General features: G+C 45.2%; 1 long non-coding RNA gene across 2 annotated transcripts in view; it reads left to right on the top strand.

Annotated features, from left to right (window-relative positions):
- Positions 1 to 18,962, top strand: part of LOC140479388 (uncharacterized) — a 74,715-nt gene extending 55,753 nt beyond the window's left edge. For both annotated transcript variants that reach the window (XR_011961013.1, XR_011961014.1), the window contains 2 exons: positions 1,901 to 2,110; positions 18,843 to 18,962. This is a non-coding gene — a long non-coding RNA (uncharacterized lncRNA). The remainder of the gene's footprint in view (positions 1 to 1,900; positions 2,111 to 18,842) is intronic.
- The last annotated feature ends 2,960 nt before the right edge of the window (positions 18,963 to 21,922 follow it).

Genomic DNA, 21,922 nt, shown 5'->3' with positions numbered 1-21,922 from the left:
TCGACAGCTACGACGGATCAGTGAGACTCATGGCAGGGTGATAAGTTGTTGGACGAGATTCTGAGAGAAACGATCATCATGCATTTGGGAAGGTAAGGACAGATTAATGATCATCAGCATGGCTTTATACACAGGAAATCATGCCTCAAACCTGAGTGTGGAAGTAGACAAGTGAGAGGTCAAAGCAGAGCAGTACACGATGTCCACATGAACTTTAGCAAGGCCTTTGACAACGTTCTGCATGGCAGACTGGATAGTAAGTTTAGATCAGACATAACCAGGGAGCACTCACCAACTGGATACAAAACAGATTGATGGTCGGAGACAGAGCATGTTCAGAGAGGGTTGCTGCTCAAACTGCAGGCCTGTGACTAACGGTGTGCTATAGGGTTCGGTGCTGGGTCACTGTTGTGCATCATATATATAAACATTTTGGATGATGTTACAGGAGTCATGGTTAGCAAGTTTGAGTGAGACTGAAATTGGTGATAATGTGGACAGTGAAGAGGGTTATCGAAGAGTACAATGGAATCAACACTACTGCTGGACCAGTGAGGTTAGGGATAACAGGTGGAGAAATGCACAGTATTGTATTGTGGTAAAGCAGACCAGGCTGGACTTGTACAATTAATGTTCGGGCCCTGGGTACTGTTGTCAATCAGTGACCCAGGGACTCAGGTACACAGTTTTTTGAAAGTAGCGTCACGGGTAGACAGGCTGGTGAAGCAGGTGTTTGGGAGGGTTACCCTTCATTGGGCAGAGCATTGAGAGTAGGAGTTGGAATGTCATGGTGTATTTGTAGAGGACATTAGTGAGGCCACTGTATAAGCATTGTTGATTATCTGGTAAAAATCAACTAGTTCACGTATGTCCTTTAGGGAGGGATTTTTGACATTCTTACCTGGTCTGGCTCACATGTGACTCCAGTCCCACAGCAATATGGCTGACTCTGAGCTGCTTCCGGGCAATTAGCAGAAGGGCAATGTATGCTGGTCCAACCGGTGACATCCTTAGGCCGTGAATGAATCAATGAAAAATACATATGTCTACCCCTACCTTTGCAAACATCTCTATCTGCAGCAATCCATACTGGCTTTGTAATGTTGTTCAGGCCTTTGCCCCTCTCTGTAACACTCTCACCACCTCCAGCACCTTCAATTCTCCCTGTTCCGCTGCTCTGATTAAACACTGACAATATTTCCTCTTCCTACTGCACTCCTCCACATTTCTAAATGTTGGTTACTTCAGAATTGATCGGGTTTTTTTTCATCTCTTAATCAGATCGGCCAAGACCGTCTGAAGTGGGGAAGGAGCATTGGGAAGGTGTCGAGCACCACGAGACTTTCTGTGGGGAAAACGGGAATCCAGGAGAAAACAGCACAAGGAGTGTGCTGTCATATCAACGCCCCACCCACCCCCTTTCCATGTCCACCTTCTGCCTCAAGTGTAACAGAGTCTGTGGAAGGCCACATCGGTCTGTACAGCCAACTCCAGACTCCCCCACCCCCACTGAGAGTGGGAGAGAGTCAGCCTCATCTGTGACCCACCGCCAAAGAGATGATGAGATAGGAAGGTTGAATCCCCTCACAATTATCCCAGTGCCTTTGTTACAAATTCAAACAATTCCCTGGTAATACAAAATCTAATAATGTGCTATCACTCAGTATGTCTCCATGTGGTGTCCCTCGCTGTGTCGGTCTATTTACTGCCTCTGTCAGCATTTCTCCCTCTTACAGATGGTCTGAGATCCTGAGTCAACAGAATTGTCCATTCCAGAGAGATGCAGCAGCACAGGCAAGGGATGGAGACTGGGATTATCGAGATCTCTGCTGGACTCAGCGCCCCTCTGCATGTGTTATACTCATTGCATCAGTCTAATTTCCCATTCTGTCTATTTCAGTCGCATGCAGGTCATCAGGATGTTCCCAACTCCTGTCTCATCCATCACCTCATTGAAGACAGTTGGTCAGCCAGAGAGAGATGGAGAGGAAAATCTGGAGCCTTCAGTAATTCCTGCAGCTGTTAAGATCGCTAACAGTGAACAGTACAGGGTGGAGGTAGTAGACTTCTATATTCAGACCTGGAAGACCGGACATAAATACAGAGCTGGGTAAGGAACAACAACATTCTAGGCTTCATTCCCACCATCTTGTGAGGGTCCTGCTTTCTCCTCTTCTGTACTGGTCCTCAATGCGACAGCACAGGGGATCGCAGGCATCAATCCTGGCCCATGCTGTGTTAGTGATCTCTGTAATATCCTCCAGTCCCGGTAATCCTTCCTCTGTTTGGAATCTCCTCTAGTCCACATCACTCTCTGTGTCTCTGTCTCTGTCTCTGTCTCTGTCTCTGTCTCTGTCTCTGTCTCTGTCTCTGTCTCTGTCAGGTTCACCAGTCCCTAACACCCTAATCCCTAACCTTCTGCAGTAGATACTAAATTCCTTCATCCCTATAAACCCTGACAGCCCTGTCTATCCCTGTGAGCTCCTCCCACCAATACCACCCTCCATGTCAATGTATTTGTCTTTAACCTCTCCATCCGTCCCTACCTATGTAATCTTCTCCAGCTCCTACAACCCTTCCTTAGCTGTGAAAAAATTGTAATCTCCTTATCCTTCTCCAATTCTTTGATCTTTATCTTGTTAAATTTCACCCTCATTTCCGACACCATACCCCTCGCGACCACAGGAACCTCTTTCAGTTTGTGCAACCCTCCCCATCTGTGTAACTGTCTCCAACCCAGTAACCTGGCATTCTCCATTGCCTTCCTATCTATGTAGCCTCCAGAGCCTAGAAGCCTTCTTATATCTGTAAATGTCTTCAGTCACGACAACCTTCCATATCTCTGTTAGTATACACAATAATCTCCGAGATGAAACAGCCCCCTGTCTGTGCCTCTCAGTCTGCCTGCCTCTTCCTATCTCCATCCCTATCCCTATCTCCGGAATCTAATCCAGCTCCCTCTATCTCTGTAAATTCCTTCAATCCCCAAACCCCTTTCTCCCACTGACATTCTTGACCAGATGTAACTCTGTTTAGCTCTTAACATCCTCGAGCCCCAGTAAGCCTCCCTATCTCTATAACCTCTACGCATCTGTTCAACCCCCCCACTACTGAGGAATGACTCCCTGTATTCGCCATAAGGAAGATGGAATGACAGTGAACAGATATGATGGAACTGTCATTCCGGAGATGTAGCTGCAGAATGACCATCGCTGGGAAGTGAATACTGAAGGGTTGTTTGGATAGAGCCATAGAGCAGAGAGATGTACAGCATTGAAACCGACCCTTCGGTCCAACCGCTGTGCAGATATGCCAGCCCAATCTAGTCCCGATATGCAGACAAGGCAAAAAGTCAACAAGTTATGTAGGAAGCTTGAGTTTAATGCATTAATGAGACAGTCATGTCGATCTGAATATCAAAAGTGGAGCTGAGAAGAAGCAAACAGCAGCAACTGTTATCAGGAATTCATTTGTAGGCACCAGACAGTGATGGGAATGTCAATATGGTTACAGTCAGGACACTGAATGTACTTATGGCAAGGGCAGTACAGTAACTGTGTGTGACAGTGGTCTCCATGCCGACTGATACAGCAACGAGCCTGTTGGATTGAATTTGTTGGTGTCAATATAAATGGCAGAATTGTAAGGGTGTAGGAGAGGTGTACTGGTATAGGATATATGGTGTATTTGAATTATCAGAAGCCTATTATGCAAGTTTCAATAAGGGCTAAAGAGTAACTTGGGAGAGAATAGGGCTCCTTAAAGATCATAAGGTCGCCTATGTGTGGAACCAGAGGAGATGGATGAGATATTAGACGAAATAATCTTGTCAGTATTTACTGTGGAGAAAGACATGGAAGCTCAGGAACTTGGGGAAATAAATAGTGATGTCTTGGAAAGAATCCTCAACAGAGAAGAGAAAGTGCTGGAATCTTAAAACAAATAAAGCTAGATCAATCCTCAGTAGCTCATTAGGTCAATCCTAGAATATTGTGGGAAGCTAGGGAAGAGATTGCAGTATCCCTTATAGAGATATGTATATTATCAACAGACACAGTGAGATGTTAGAAGACTGGAGGTTGGCTAATGCTGTTCCATCACTGAAGGACTGCAGGGAAAAGCCAGGAAATTACAGCCCCGTGAGAACAGTGATGGGGACGTTGTTGGAGGAGATTCTGAGAGAAAAGAGATCCTTACATTTACAAAGGCAAGGGCTGATTTGAGATGGTCAGCATGGCTTTGTGAGTGGAAAACCACGTTTCACAAACTGGATTGACTCTTCGAGGAGGTGGCCAAGGATAGATGAAGGCAGAGCAGTCAACATTGTCCACGTGGACTTTAGCATCTAATCAAGAGGAAGAAGGAAGTTTACTTAAGGTTGCGGAAGCAAGGATCAGACAGGGCTCCAGAGAGTTACATCGGATGGCATGGTGTCTCAGTAGTTAACACTGCTACCTCATAGCACCACGGACTCCATTTCGATTACAGCCTCAGGCGACTGTCTGTGCGGTGTTTGCACATTCTCCCTGTGGGTTTCCTCCAAGTGCTCCAGTTTCCCCCCCACAGCCCAAAGATGTGCCAGTTTGGTGGCTTAGCCATGCTAAATTACCCATAGTGTTCAGGGATGGGTAGGTTTGGGGCATTAGTCAGGGCAAATGGAGAGTAATAGGGTGGGGGAATGGGGGTGGGTTGGATACTGTTTGGAGGGTTAATATGGAGGTGTTGGGCCAAATGGCCCGTTTCCACATTGTAGGGATTCTCTGAAGGTACCAGGAAAGAACCAAAAGATGGACTTAGGGCAACTAGAAGGGTGCATGAAAAAGCATTGTTGGGAAGGATTAAGGAAAACCGTGAGGCATTCTCCATTTATACGAGGAACAAGAGCAAGGCCAGAGTGAGGATAAGGCCAATCTGGTATAGTGGAAGGAACTTGTGCCTGGAGTCACAGGAGGTAGGGGAAGTCCTTAATGAATACTATGCCTCAGTATTCACTGCTGAGAAGTGTCTTGTCGTTTGTGAGGACAGCGTGAAACAGGCTGATGTACGTGAACAGGTGGATGTTAAGAAGGAGGGTGTGCTGAGAATTTTGTAAAATATAAGGATATATAAGTCACTAAACCAGACTGGATACGTCCAAAGTTACGACAGGAACCAATGGAGTAGATTAATGAGCACCTGGTGATGACCTTTGCAGCCTCACTGTCCACTGGAGTCGGACCGGATGATTGGCGGCAGGAAAATATTATTCCCTTGTTCAGGAAAGGGAATAGGGGTAATCCTGGGAATTGCACACCTGTCAGTCTTATGTCTGTGGTGTGCAGATTATTGGAGAGGACTCTGGGAGAGAGGATTTATTATTCCTTGGTAAACCATAGTTTGATTAGCGATAGTCAGCATGGTTTTGTCAGGGGCAGGTCATGCCTTACAAGTCTTATCGAATCTTTTGAGAATGTGACAAAACATCTTTATGGCTCATTCAGAAAGTACGGAGGCATGGGGTACAGTGAAACCTGTCTGTCGGGATACAGGATTACTGGTAAACAGAAGAGAGAGGGTGATGATAGATGGAAAGCATTCATCCTGGAGCTCAGTGACCAGTGGTTTTCTGCAGGGAGTGGTTACAGGACCTCTGCTGTTTGTGAGTTTATGAATGACTTGGATGTGTGATTGAAAGAGGCTTTAGTAAGTTTCCCAATGACACGAAGGTTGGTGGAGTGGTTGATAGTGTGGAGGGCTGTTGTAGGTTGCAACGGAACATTGACAGGATGCAGAGTTTGGCTGAGAAGTGGCAGATGGAGTTCAATCTTGGAAAAGTGTGAAGTCATTCATTTTGAAGATTGAATTTGAATGCAGAATGCAGAGTTAAAGGTAGGATCTTTGGCAGTGTGGAGGAACAGAGGGATCTTGGGTACCAAGTCCATAGATCCCTCAAAGTAGCCACCCAAGCTGATTGGCTTGTTCAGAAGCAATATATTGTGTGGGATTTCATTTGCTTGGGGATTGAGTTTTAAAGCCGTGAGGTTATGCTGCAGCTCTAAAGAGACCTAGTTCGACCCCACTTGGAATATTGCGTTCAGTTTTGGTCCCTTCATTGCACGAAGGATGCGGAAGCTTTAGAGAGTATAAAGAGGCGATTTACCAGGTTGCTGCCTGTACTGGAGGGCATGTCTTATGAAGAAAGGTTGAGGGAGCTAAGGCTTTTCTCATTGGAGTGAAGAAGGGTGAGGGGTGACTTGACAGAGGTGAACAAGGTGATGAGAGTCATAGATAGATTGAATAGAGAGAGATATTTTTTACCCTCATATAAATAGTTATTATAAGGGGGTATAATTTTCGGGTGATTAGTGGATGTTTAAGAGGGGATTTCAGAGGTAGGTTCGTTATATACAGAGTGGTGGCTGAGTGGGATGCACTGCCAGCGGTGGCGGTAAAATTAGATGTATTAGGGACATTTAGTATACTTCTGGATAGGCACATGGATGATAATAAAATGAATGGTATGGAAGTTAGAGTCCTAGAGATGTACAACATGGAAACAGACACTTCAGTCCAACCTGTCCATGCCGACCAGACATCCCAACCCAATCTAGTCCCACCTGCCAGCATCCGGTACATATCCCTCCAAATCGCTACTATTCAAATACCCAAACAAATACCTCTTAAATGTTGTAATTGTACCAGTCTCCACCACTTCCTCTTGCAGCTCATTCCATACACATACTACCCTCTGCATGAAAAAGTTGTCCCTTACGTCTCTTTTATATCTATCCCCTTTCATCTATAACCTATGCCCTCTAGTTCTGGACACCCCAACCCCAGGGAAAAGACTTTGTCTATTTACCATATCCATGCCCCTCATAATTTTGTAAACCTCTATACGGTCACCCCTCAGCCTCCGACGCTCCAAAGAAAACAGTACCAGCCTGTTCAGCCTCTCCCTCGTGCTCAAATCCTCCAGCCCTGGCAACATCCTTGTAAATCTTTTCTGAAGCCTTTCAAGTTTCCCAACATCTTACCGATAATAAGGAAACCAAAATTGCTCACAATATTCCAACAGTGGCCTAACCAATGTCCTGTACAGCCGCAACATGACCTCCCAACTCCTGTACTCAATACTCTGACCAATAAAGGAAAGCATAACAAATGCCTTCTTCACTATCCTATCTACCTGCAACTCCACTTTCAAGGAGCTATGAACCTGCACCTGAAGGTCTCTTGGTTCAGCAACACACCCTAGGACCTTACCATTAAGTGTGTAAGTCCTGCTAACATTTGCTTTCCCAAAATGCAGCACCTCGCATTTATCTGAATTAAACTCTATCTGCCAGTTTTATTTTTGATCTTATGGTCGGAGAAAAGATTGGCATATCATCATGGCCGAAGGGTCTTGTTCTGTACTGTTCTGTGTTCTACGTGACATATGGTAAGCTGGGTAATAAGTTCAGATCAGTGTAAAAGGTCATGGCGTTCAGGGGGAGTTTGTCAACTGGACAGAAAATTGGGCTTGATGGTAGGAGGCAGAGGGTGGTGGGAGACATGTTGTTTTTCTGACTGGAGACATGTGACCAGCGGTGGAGTGGGTCCCCTGCTGTTTGTCATTTGGATAAATGGTTTGGATGGGAATATTGTGAAGTAAGTTAAGTAAGTTTTTTGAGTAACACTGAAATTGGTGGTAAACTGGACAGTGATGAAGGTTGTCTGTGATACAACAGGATGAACAATACTCTGAAATAGTGAGCTGAAGAATAGCTGATGGCGTTTAATTAGATAAATGTGAAGTGTTCCATTTTGGTGAAACAAACCAGGGTAGGACTTGTACAGTTAATGTTCGGGCCCTGGGTAGTGTTGTCAGTCAGTGACCCAGGGATGCAGGTACACAGTTCTTTGAAAGTGGTGTCACAGGTAGACAGGCTGGTGAAGTTGACGTTTGGGATGGTTACCTCCATTGGGGAGAGCATTGAGAGTAGGAGTTGTGATGTCATGTTGTATCTGTACAAGACATTGGTCAGGTCACCATAAAAGTGTTGTGGATCAGTGGGAAGAACTCATCTGGTTCCCTGATCTCCTTTTGAGTAGACCATCTGACATTTTAACCTGACCTGGCTAACATGTGACTCCAGACCCACTGCAATATGGCTGACTCTGAGCTGTCCTCTGGGTAATTAACAGTGACACCCATATCCCATGAATGAATAAATAAAAATACATGTGTCCCTCTCTACCTCTGCAAACCCCTCCAGCTGCAGCAATCCGTACTGGTTTTGTAACATCGTTCAGGCCCTGACCACTCTCAGCAACACTCTTACCACCTCCGGCACCTTCACCTCTCCCTGTTCCTTTTGTGACATTAAACCCTGACACTGATTCCCCTTCCTACTGCCCAACTTCTGCTAGCAGACCCTTTGCAATCCCTTTAACACTTACTCCTAAAACACTCTCTCACTTCAGGATTTTAAGTAGTTTTTGGTGATCTTCTAAGCCTCATAATCTAATATGATACATTTTGTCCTGAGTGAGAGGCCGGTGGGAATTTCTTGCTGAGGTTTTGTCTGTTTCAGTGGAATGTTCTTTTGTTGAGTGATTTACACTGTTCTTTTAAATGTTTTCCACTGTTCATTTATAGGCACAGATTTCAGTCTATTTCGCCTCTTTACCTTGGTCAGTTCTCATCTCAAACCCATGTCATTGGCTGTTTTTGTTTCTAGTTGTAGCATGTCCTTTCTGTGATTCACTTTAAAACTTTATATTTCTTTAAACTGCACTTTACCACAATTTCCCGAAGGATCTCTCCAGGTGACATTACTCATTCACTAAGTTTCATCACACAACGGTCGCTCTGAGATAGTTACGTCCCTTGCCAGTTGCACAATTTGTTATTCAAACAAACACTGAAAAAAAAATTCTCTAAACTACTCTTCCAATATCGCTGTTGTTAGTGTGACTGTCCCAGATGATGGGAATATTGAAGTTTCCCAAAATTATCACCAAGTGTTTGTTAAAAAATACCTATGAGTTCCTGTTTAATGCAGTGATGAGCAATGGAATGCTGTTCGGTGGCTAAAACTGTTCTGCTGCTTGTGTCCTTGGCAAGTAGTAGCCAGAATTTACATTCAGACTGACTCTAATTCATGATCTGAGGTCAAATGATTTCTCTGTACTGCCATTGTTATCCATTATTGTTAGCGTTACCCATTTTCCTCAGTTTCCAATATTTATGCTCACCTTCGCCCTGTAACCACGTCTCTCTGGTGTCTAAATTTCTTTAACTCTGTGTCACAAATCAATCTACCTTATTGAAGAGAGTTAAAAATCACACAACACCAGGTTATAGTCCAACAGGTTTAATTGGAAGCACACTAGCTTTCAGAACAACGCACCTTCATCAGGTGATAGTGGGGAGCTCGATCGTAACACAGAATTTATAGCAAAAATTTAGTGTGATGTAACTGACATTATACATTGAATAATTGATTGTCTGTTAAGCCTTTCATCGTTTAGAATACAGTGATAGTTTCACTTCTTTCATGAGTAAATCACAAAACATTTTTTTAAAAGTTGCATTCTCGGGTTAGCTGTTAACAATGGTGACAGCTAGACAATATGTTGAAGGTATTAGACCCCTGTGTTCTCTGTCTAGGCCCTGATATTTAGATTGATTCTAATCTAAAAAGTGAGATAAGAGTTTGACGGAAATTCATGCAGTTTTTGAGCTCAGAGTTCTACATGAATGCATGCAGTTTTTGAGCAAAGTACAATGTAATCCTGCAAGTACAAATTCACCCCACAAAATATATGTGTGTCTGTGGGTCTTTGTCTGTCTGTGTGTGTCTGTCTGGGGTGGGGGTTGTGAGTGTGAGAAAGTGTGTGTGTAGTGGTTGCAGAGTGTCTTAAGTCTGTGAGGGATTGCATGTGTGAGTGTGGGAGTGTGTGTGTCTATAAGGGTGTGTGTGGGTGTCTGTGTGCCCGTCTGTGTGTACCTGTGTCCGTGTGTATGTGAGAGTGTGTGTGTGTAGGAATATCTGTGTGTGTGTGTAGTGCAATGGTGATCACCTGTAATGTGAAATGAACCCAAGGTCCCGTTTGAGGCCCTCCCTATGGGTACCGAACTTAGCTATCAGCCTCTGCTCGGCCACTTTTCTCTGCTGCCTGTCCCGAAGTCCACCTTGGAGGATGGTCACCCGAAGGTCCGAGGCTGAATGTCCTGGACCACTGAAATGTTCCCCAACTGGGAGGGAACCCTCCTGTCTGTTTATTGTTGTGCGGTGCCTATTCATCCATTGTCGTAGCCTTTGTTCGGTTTCCCCAATGTACCATGCCTCCGGGCATCCTTGCCTACAATGTATAAGATAGACAACGTTGGCTGAGTCACATGAGTACTTTCAATCTTTTCTGAGCACTTTCAACTTTCACAACATCTTTCCTATAGCGGGGATACTGGAATTGCAGAGAACTCCAAATGTGGTCTAACATATTACTCTTGTTCCCTGAGTTCCCCAGTCTTTGTCCACAGTAAGTTCTGGAGTAAAAAATGTGTTCACGGCCTTAGACATATCCTGCTGTTCCACACATCAGTGGTCTCATTGAACTTTAAGGGACAGCATTTTGCCATGTACAAGGTGGGAGGTTTTCCCAAACGTAATAGTGGTATATATGTCCACAATCTGACACGTCTTGCAGCGTCTACCGTGACAGGGTTGTGTGGAGTTGTCCTGAGGGCCATTCCCTTTATCCTCGATTACAACGTCTTCACTGACCACTAAGCCTACCTCCAGCCTTTCCAGCACATCACACATGGCTATCAATGGCACAAATATCTTTGCTCGGGGCTCCACAATGTTCTGTGATACACTTAATCAGGTCCTGGGTTTTTCCATAGCTTTGTGTTTTAAAACCTTCTATAACATGCACTCTTTTCAAGTCACAGAGATGTACAGCATGGAAACAGACCCTTCGGTCCAACTCGTCGATGCTGACCAGAAGATGTAAATAAATCCATCCCATTTACCAGTATTTGGGCCATGTATTTCTAAACCCTTATTATTCATATACCCATCCAAATATCTCTTAAATGTTGTCATAATATCAGTATCTGCTACTTTCTCTCTCAGCTCTGTGTGCATAAAAAAGCTGTCCCTTCAGTGACTTTTAAACCTTTCCCCTTTAACCTTAAACCTATGCCCTCTAGTTTTGGACTCTCCAACCCCTGGGAAAATACCTTGAATGTTGACCAAATCCATACACCTCATGTTTATATAAACCTCTGTCAGGTCACCCCTCAATCTCAGATGCTCCAGGGAAAATAACCCCAGCTTATTCAGCAACAACCCTGGGAACATCTTGTAAATCTTTTCTGAACACTTTCAAATTTCACACCATCCTTCCTATAGCAGGGAGACTGGAATTGCAGAGAACTCCAAATGTGGTCTAATGTATTACTCTTGTTCCCTGAGTTCCCCAGTCTTTGTCCACAGTATGTTCTGGAGGGAAAAATGTGTTTCAGGTCTTACCCATATCCTGCTGTTCCACAATGGTCTCATTGATCTTAAAGGGACACTATTTTGTCTCGAGTTACTCTTTTAATCAATATATTTAGACAATCACTTTTGGATTCTCCTTATCATTCTATGCCAAGGCTAATGCATGTACACTTTCTGCATTCCTGATTTCTACCCAAAGTGTATTCCTACAGCCCCTGTGATCCTCAGGGATCCCCTTGATCCAGCTGGCTATACCTGACATATGCCCCCTTTTCCTTGAACAGGCCCTCAGTAGACAGCCAGTGTTTCCTAATGCTGTCAGCATTGACCTGCACACGAACAGGTGGTGATTGCTCAATGTATCTCATTTTTAAAATATTCTCACTTGCCAGATTTCCCATTCCCTGCAAATAGACTCCCCAATCACCTTTTGAGAGTTCCTGGCTAATATTCCTGGCCCCATTTTATAACTTGAACCTGTGGACCAACCCTGTCCTTTTCCATCGCTATTTTCAAACTTATAGACTTTAGTCACTTTGGCAAAATGCTTTCCCACTCACACCTCAGTCCCTTTTCCTACCTTGTTTCCCAAGGGGAGGTCAGGTTTTGCCCCTTTCTCTTTTCAGGCCATTTACATATTGATTGGGAGTTTTCTGGAACACAATTACCAAATTCCTCCCTTGCAAATACTGAACACTGGCAGTCCCAGTCTAGGTTTGGAAAGTTTAAAAAACCCAACCATAACAGGCCTATTATTATGATTGATATTTGAGATCTCTTGATATGTTTGTTCCTCAGTCTGCCACTGATTATTCGGGGTCAGGAGGACAATCGTGTCAGAGTGATGACCCATTCTTATTTCTCAGTTCCACTAACATAGAGTCGCTGGGTGATCCCACAGGAATATCCTCTCTAGGTACTGATGTAATGATTCATGCAATGAAAACCCACCACCACGCGTCCTCTCTTGCCTCCCCTTCGATGCTTCCTGTAGCATCTCTACCTTGAAACAATGAGCTGCCAGTCCTGTCCCTCCCTCAGCAGTGTTTCTGTGATAACTATAATATCCCAGTCCCATGTTCCAATCTATGCCCTGAGTTCAACTTCCTTAGCTGTCAGGCCCCTTGCATTGAAATAAATGGATTTTAATCATCAGTTCCCCCTCCCCCATTTCCTGCTCTGTTCTTGCCTGCCTTTTCAGTTGAAATTGCTGTCTTTAACTTGTGCACCAACCTCAATCTTCTTTCTGGCCTTATGACTGTTTAAGGTCCAACACCCTGCCAGATTAGATTATATCCTCTCAAGCAGCTCTACCAATTCGCCCCATCAGGATGTGGGTCCCCCTCCTGCTCCCAGTTCAGGTGCCTTCCCCACCCTGTCAACCTGTGCTGACACCTTGAGACATCCAGGGACTTGCCCACCAAGGTCCCGGTGTTTCTCAGTTCTCCAGGAGGACCTACTCTTCATGATGTATATCCTTCGCTTATGAGACTTCCCATAGTGCATTACCTCACAGTGATCAGAAGTAAAGTCCATCTGCCATTACTCAGAGTGTGTACAACTCTGAGTATGACTAACTTCATCCAGTCTCCCCAACCGTCCCTACCTCTAATTGTCGAGAGAATGCACAACCCTCCCTATTGGGTTAACCTCCTCCAGTCCCTCTCATGGACACCATCTATAAAGCTTCTCCTGTTCCTGACTATATTTTCCTCCTGTTCCAAAAAACCCTTGTGAACTTTGTGACCTCGTCCAATCTCTGGAGTGCTCTGTATAATCAGCCTCACTGTGCCTGGAACCTGGCTTCAATTCCAGCCTTGGCCGACTGTCTGTGTGGACTTTGCATGTTCTCCCCCCCGACTGTGTGGGTTTCTTCCGGGTCCTCTGGTTTCCTGTCATAGTCCAACATTTGCATGATACGTGGATGTGCCATCATAAATTGACTGTAGTATTCAGGCAAGTGTGTGTTAGGTGAATTCACCATGAGGAATGCAGGGTTTATTGGACAGGGAGAGGGATGGGTCTGGTTAGGATGCTCTTTAGAGGGTTGGTGTGGACTCGTTGGGCCGAATGGCCTATTTCCAGACTGTGGAGATTCTATTCAGTTTATTGTCCAGTCCTGTCAACCATCCCTGTCTCTTGAACCTTGCCTCATCCCCAATACTCGAGGAGAAAGTGAGGACTGCAGATGCTGGAGATCAGAGCTGAAAATCATTTCCTGAAGAAGGGCTGATGCCCGAAACGTCGATTGTCCTGTTCCTTGGATGCTGCCTGACCTGCTGCGCTTTTCCAGCAACACATTTTCAGCTCATCCCCAATACTCTCCTTATATGTGTAATCTCCAACAGTTTCTAAAACATTCCTTGCTGATGTAAGCTTCCCCAGTCCTTACCATGATCGATATGACTGTCCCCTCTTCCTGCTTTTAGAACAATCCCTATAACTGTTGCCATTCGTTACATCACTCCCAATCACTGTTCCATCCTGAAAACCCAAAAACCTTTATCTCTCTGTAAACTCATCTGGACTGTCTATACTTCCTTTTGACAATCCCGTTCTGAGACTTTCTCTATATGAAAAAAGTCATTGTGCAGGTAACCCTTATTATTGTAACCTCCCTCCAGACTTACAGCACTGAGGATCTGGAAAAGCTCTTTTCAACCCGACAGCCATCTCTGTGTCTGTAATCTCCTCCACTCCCCATAATACATTCTCTCTGAGCTCCTCTGTAGTCCATTAAACACTCCCTAACACTGTCTGTATCAGTGTAACTTTCTCCAAAAACACAACCTTCCCTATCTGTGTAAATCCCTACACCAGTCCCTATCCCTCTAAGCTCCGTCTAACAATACAACCCTCCATGTCTGTGTATTCACCTCCAGTCCCTACTCGCCTCCCTATCTGTATAACCTTCTCCATGCATTTTTTGCTACAGTCTCTTCAACTGTCCCTGACAGTGTAATATCTTCCAGTCCCGAAAACTCCCCTCTCTTTAACTTTATCAGACCACACAATCCTCACTATCTGTGACCTACTCCTGTCGGAGAACCCTCCCTCTGTGAACTGCTCCAACTCTTCAACTCTCCAAAAGCTCCTGCAGCTCTTACAGCCCTCCCTATCGTCCAAACCTCTTCCAGTCCCGAAAACGCCATCAGTCTGTGGAGACCCTAACATCATCCCTATGTGTGTTATCCTCTCAGGTCCCTGCAACACTCCCGATCTGTAGATCCCACTCCAATGCCTGTGCCCCTCCCAGTCCTGTTCCTACAAGACTCATTAACAATGTAACATCCTCCCGTCACTATCACCCACCCTGTCAATGTAAGCTCCTCCTGTATCTCCAAACATTTACTCATCTCCATAATCTTCTCCAGCTCTTATCCCCATTTGTGGAAACGTCACTGTCCACTCGCACCCTTCCTACCGCACGAACTTCCTTCTGTTTGTGCTATGCTCCCTTATCTGTGAAACTGTCTCCAACCAAACGTGCTACCCAATCTCTCAAAAAACAATCCAGATTCCACAGCCTACGTGTATAAATAACCCCTAGAACCTAAGCCTTCCTATATCTATAAACATCTTCAGTCACGATGACCCTCCATATCTCTGTTTGTTCTGCCAGTTGATACAAACCTCTTTATCTCTGTAATCTGCTCAGCTCCCTAAAACACTCCCTGTCTGTGATCCAGCCCTGGCCTACAAACATCCTTATCCCTGTAAACTTCTCTATCGCTCTCAACATTCCCATCTCCATGAACCCCCGTCAGCCCTCGAGCACTCCACATTTCTGTAACCTCCTGTGGGTCTATGGTCCTCCCTCCCTGTGAAACCACCTCCAGTCCCCACATCCCTCCCAATCTGGATCCTCTGCTCCAGATCAGACCATTGCTGTCTCTGTAAACACCTGCACTCCTGTCAACTCTTCCCATTTGTGTAACCTCGTTCAGACCCCATACACTCCAGCTTCCTGAATCCTCTTCCTGCCATTGCAACGAAAACCACATGTTTATGTCATATCCACCAGTGCTTACACCCTCCCCAACTCGGTAACCTCTTGCAGTCCTAACAAAACACCTAAAGTCTGAAAGCTCTCATTTCCCTACAATCCTCCCTCCCTCCCTCCTCAAATGCCTTCATCACCATGAAACCTCACAATTACTGAAGCCTCCTTTTGGCATTGCAACCCTCCTAATGTCTGCAAAATCCTCCTGTCCTGATATCCCTCCCTGACTCTGTAATCCCCACCACCCTCCAGTGCCCTTCTGGGGAACATGGCAGAGGAGAGAAGATTTGTAGCGTCTGGACCATATTACGGAGGTAGAATTCTGGAAATTACAGATTTTGTCTAATGTCTGTGGTGTGCAGATTATTGGCAAGGACTCGAAATAAAGGATTTATGACTACTTGGAAAGCCATAGTTAAATAAGAGACAACATGGGTTTGTGAGGGGCAGGTCATGCCTCACAAACCTTATTGAGTTCTTTGAGGATATGACAGAATACGTTGATGGCTCATTCAGAAAGGAAGGAGGATTGGGATGCAGGGAAATCTGGATGCAGGATTGGATGGCCCAGAGAAGACAGAGTGTGGCAGCAGATGGACAGTATTGAGCCTGGAGCTCAGTGACCAGTGGTGTTCTGTAACAATCAGCTCCGGGACTCTGCTCTCTGTGATTTTTATAAATGACTTGGATGTGGATGTTGGAGAGTGGGTTAGTAAGTTTGCCAATCACACTAAGGTTGGTGGAGTCCTGTGTAATGTGGACTGCTGTTGTAGGTTGCAATGGGACATTGACAGGACACAGAGCTGGGCTGGAAGTGGCAGATGGAGTTCAATCTGGAAAAGTCTGAAGTAATTCATTCTGGAAGGTTGAACCTGAATATAGAATACAGGGTGAAAGGCAGAATACTTGGCATTGCGGAGGAAAAGAGAGCTCATGGCGTCCATGTCCATAGATCCCTCAAGTTGCCACGCACGTTGATAGGGTTGTTAAAAAGTCATATGTTGTGTTGGCTTTCCTTAGCAAGGGGATTGATTTCAAGAGCCGTGAGATTTTACTGCATCTTTATAGCGACCTGGTGAGACCACACTTGGAATATTATGTTCAGTTCTCATCCCATCTTTACAGGAAGGGTGTGCAAGTTTTAGAGAGCGGACACTGGAGATTTATCAGAATGCTGCCTGTAATGGAGGGCATTTCTTATGGAGAAAGTTTGAGGGAGATAAGGCTTTTCTCATTGGAGAGAAGAGGGGGGTGGGGTGTCTTGGTAGAGGTGAACAGGGTGATGAGATGCACAGAGTGAGTGAATAGTGAGGTACATTTTCTCCTATGGCATAAATGGCTATTACAAGGCGGCATAATTTTAAGGTGAATGGAGGATGGATAAGAGGATAGAGAATGGTAGGTGGTTAGGTGGACTGCCAATGGTGGTAGTAAAATTAGACACATTCGGGACATTTAATAGACTTTTGGACAGATACATGGACAATAGTAAAATGAAGGGTATGTAGGCTAGTTTGATCTTACAGTCGGATAAAAGGTTGGCATGAAATCATGGCTGAAGGGTCTTGTGCTGAACTGTTCTGTGTTCTATGTTCTGTCTGGTAAACTGGGTAATAAGCTCAGATCAGTGTAAAAGCATATGGCATTCAGGAGGAGCTAGTGAACTGGATACAAAAATTGCCTTGATATTAGGAGACAGAGGGTGATGGGAGACATGTTGTTTTTCTGACTGGACGCATGTGACCAGCGGTGGAGTGGGTCCCATGCTGTTTGTCATTTGGATAAATGGTTTGGATGGGAATATTGGTTTCCTGGTAAGTAATTGTTTTGGGTGAGAACCCGGAATCAGTGTGTGTGTGGGGGGGGGGCGTGTGTGTGTGTGTGTGTGTGTGTGTGTGTGTGTGTGTGTGTGTGTGTGTGTGTGTCTGCGTGTGTGGGTGCATGCGTGTGTGTGTGGATGCATGTGTGTGTGTGTGGGTGCATGTGTGGGTGTGTGTCCTGTGTGTGTGTGTGTCTGCGTGTGTGGGTGCATTCATGTGTGTGTGTGTATGTGTGTGTGTGTGTCTGCGTGTGTGGGTGCATGCGTGTGTGTGTGGCTGCATGTGTGTGTGTGTGGGTGCATGTGTGGGTGTGTGTCCTGTGTGTGTGTCTGTTCTCCTGCTTGTGTTTTTGACACATAGCACACAGAATTTGCATTCAGGCTGATTCAGCTGCATAATCTGAGACCAAATGCTTTCTCTGTAATACCTTTGTTATCCAGTACTGTCAGGGTTCCAATCTTGTTTTTCCATTCTGCCTGAGATCCTGTAAGGTTGTTTACTGTTGAATATTTATGTTCCACCTTTTGTTCAACCTGTAATCACGTCTGTCTGGTGACTAAGTCTCATTTTTCTGTGTGTCCCAAGTCTACTACCTTATTGTAGATACTTTGACCATTCCAAATCAAAACAACATTATAGTTTCCTCTTCCCCACGATGTCCTGAAACAAACCGATTCATTGATGTACAGTTTTAGTTAAACTCTGTCCCTTCCTTTTCTGCTTGTCTTCAGCCACATTCCCATGCTGTTCCGAGGCTTCACATTTTCTCTTTGAATTTGGAAAGCTCCTTTCATCTGAACTATGTCCCTGCATCCTCCATGTCAGTTTAAAGCCCTGTCCATAAACCTACCGACATGATTGACCAGGACACTGCTCCCAGCAGTGTTGATTTTAAATCACTCATGGGATGTTGCTGTCTCTGGCTGGCCAGCATCGCATGCCCACCCCGACCAGCCTTAGAGCTGAGTGGCTTGTCAGATCATTACAGTGGGCATTTGAGCATCAATCCCATTGCCCTGGGACTGGATTCATATGTAGGCCAGACTGGCAGCCTAGAACAGATTTGCTTACTGAAAGGGTATTATTAAGTAGTTAGATGGGTATCCCTGACTCTGGCATTAAATTAGGAAAGGATATCTGGTCGGCGTTAAATTCTGGATGAACAGTCTAGTGAGAGTAACACGAGGCCATTGCCTGGTCCACCGATAGCTCCCTCATCCCTGAGTACTGATCCCAGAGCACCTTCTTCCTGACCGTGATTTGATCCTGATACCTTCCTGCACTCTGGTGCTATCACACAGTCTCTCTCCATGTGGTATCTGTCACTGTGAGGGTCTAATTGATGCCGGTGACTGCACCTTTTTCAGCTACTCCAGATCCTGAGCCAACAAAGTTCTCCACTCCAGGGAGATGAGGCAACACAGACCAGGGATGGAGACTGGGGTTTTTCAGATCTCTGAGGAACTTAGTGCCATTCTCCATGTGTAACCCTCACAGCATCAGTCTAATTTCCCATTCTGTCTGTTTCTCTGTCTCCTGTAGATACTCAGGATGCTCTTGACTCAGCGGAATTCCCATTTCCTGTCTCGTCCATCACCACACTGAAGACAGTTGGTCAGCCAGAGTGATGCAGAGTGAGATCTGGAGCCTTCAGTAAATCCTGCTGCGAGGTAAGATCACTCACAGTGAACAGAGCAGACTGTATTTAAGGGATCGAGCTTTCTTAGTGAGGATCAGTACAACAGAGGGGAAATCAGGCCTCCCTTAAAGAGATGGTATTGAAACCTGGGATCTTTCTGTTCTATATTCCCTCCTCACGCTACCTCTTGTCATGTGATAGAGTCATACAGCAAGGAAACATGCCTTTCTGTCTAAATTGTTTCAGCCAATGTCTTGAATGCTTGTAATTCCCAGAAATTTTCCTATTTCTGTAAACTCAACCCCTCCCATATTCCTGCTGTATATTTGAAACCTACTCCGATATTCATGACTCTTCCAGGTTGTAAATTGCTCCAATGTCGATAACATGCCCAATCTCAATAATCTCATCCTGCACACAGTACAATAATTCCTATTTCTGTAGTTTTGCACAATACTTACAGTGCCCTTGTCTCTGTAAAATCCTCCAGCCTGGAGCAAAATACCCACCTGTGGACCTTCCTCAAGCCCCACGAAAACATGATATCACTGTAACCTTCTGCAGGTCCGATCACACTCCTGCCTCCTGGCCTATAGCACCACATGACCACAGTAACCTTCTCCCAACCCTCCCGACCTCCTTACCGATACGAACACCTCCAGACCCTTTTCAAGCCACAGCAGCACTCCACATCTCTATTTGGTCGTCCACTCCCTACAGTCCTCCCAGCACCTAAAACACTCTCTCTTTGTGTAATTCTGCAATTTGGGGCAGCACGTTGGCTCTGTGGTGAGCAATGGTGCCTCACAGTGCCAGGGACCCAGGTTCAATTTCAGCGTTGGGCGACTGTCTGTCTGTGTGGAGTTTGCACCTTCTCCCCGTGTCTGCGTGGGTTTCCTCCAGATGTTCCAGTTTCCTCCCACATTCCAAAGATGTGCAGGTCAGGTGAATTGGTCATGCTAAATTGTCCATAGTGTTAGGTGCGTTGTCGGAGAGAAGTGGGTCTGGGTGGATTACTTTTTGGAGAGTTGGTGTGGACATGTTGTGCCGAAGTACCTGTTCCCATGCTGTAGGGAATCTAATCTAAACTCTCCCTCTGCGTTCCATATTACTGTACCTAAATCTATCCATAATCAGCCCCAACCCCTTCAAACCTCCGAGTCTCTGTGAACTCCCACAGCTCTAACATCCCTCCTTAACTGTGTAACCTTTTCCATTCCTGAAACAGTCTGAAAATGTGGACATCCTACAAACCTCCTTATCTGCGTAATCCTCTCAGGACCCTGTAAAACCCTCGATCTGTGGAACCAGCTCCAATGCTTGTGACTCTACCGGTCAGTTTCTACAAGACTTACTATCTATGTAACATCCTCCTGTCGCTATCACCCGCCCTGTCAATGTAAGCTCCTCCAGTTCCCCCATCAATCTAATAATCTCCATAACCTTCTCCAGCTCTTACACCTCTATCTGTGTAAACGTTACACTCCCCTACAACCATCCCGAAAGCAGAAACCTCCTCCAGTGTCTGCAATACTCCCTATCTGTGTTTGTGTCTCCAGGATCTATTGCTGTTCCTGTCTCTGTAAACTCTGACAGATTGTACAGCTTTCCGGTCCATATTCTTTCCAGAACCTCAGCATCTGACATCAACAAAAGTCTTCATTAACTACAGCCTTCCATATCTCTGTTCTTTCCTCAATTCTATACAACTCTCTTAATCTCTGTAAGTAGCTCAATTCCATAAAATAACCCATGCCTGCGTAAACTGGCCCAATCCGACAGTGAGAAGCCTCACTGCCCTTTTGATCACCTGTAGTCCCTTCATATCTCCCTGTATCTTCCCTGACTCCATTGAATACAGCCCATCTCATGTCATAACTCCTCTAACTCATATGTTACTCCCCATCTCTGATATTCTTCAGTTACTGCAATTCTCATTATTTTTTCCAGAGCTTCCAATACCCCGCTCGATGTAAGGTTTTGATCCCTTGCAGCATGTTTAACACCTGTAGCAGCCTCCAACTCCTCAACGCATCCTGTCGCTGTAACCTCATCAAATACTACAGCTCACTGTCTTTGTAATATCTTCCAGTATCTGCAACCCTCGTGATTTTTGTAACCCACTCCAGAACAGCACTCCACATCTCTGTCTAACTGATGGGAATGCTGTAAACCTGCCTTCACTGTCCTCACTACCTCTCTGAACTTCTGCAGCCCTAGAACCCTCAGTATCTCTGGCTCCTCCAATCCCTACACTTCTCCATGGCTGTGTGAAGTGATCCAGCGCCTTCAAACCTCCCTATCTCACTCACTCCTGCAGCTCCAACTCTTGTCCACGTCAGTGTAATTACCATCACCAACAATCCTCCCAGTCTCTGTAAACTCCTGCAGCTCCAACTACCACCCCTACCTGTGTACTCTCCAGTCCCTCCAATCCTCCCTTTCTCTATAAACTCCTGTAGCTCCAAATACCACCCCATCTGTCTACTCTCCAGTGCCTATAACACTCCCTTTCTCTGAAAATTCTGTAGATCCAACTACTACTGTGTAATCTCTAGTCCCTATATTCCTCCTGGTCTTTGTAAATCCTTCAGAACTGATAATCCTGTATCTCTCCTTGACATCTTTCATTCCGACAACCACCTGATCTCTAACCACCAACAGTGATCTCAAACCACCGAACTCTGTGACATCCTCCAGTCTCTACAGCCCAGCTTTTCTCTGTTAGCTTCTCTGGTAACTGTATTCCCCTTCATCTCCGGTTACAGATCCTTGCTCAGTGAAACAATGTCTCAGTACCGAATCTGTAAGAACACAAGAAAATTTGGTGTTTCAATAAATTTGCCACATTTTCTAAATTTTAACGACTGCAAGTTCAACCTCTCCACCTCTTCTCAGCAATATTCCTCCATTTTGAAGATCAGTCTGGTGAACCTTCTCTGGACTGCCTCCAATGCAAGGGCATTTTCCCTCCAGATAGGGG

Source organism: Chiloscyllium punctatum, chromosome 7 (assembly GCF_047496795.1).
Source record: "Chiloscyllium punctatum isolate Juve2018m chromosome 7, sChiPun1.3, whole genome shotgun sequence".
NCBI lineage: Eukaryota > Metazoa > Chordata > Chondrichthyes > Orectolobiformes > Hemiscylliidae > Chiloscyllium > Chiloscyllium punctatum.
This window is presented reverse-complemented; position numbering and strand designations above follow the sequence as displayed.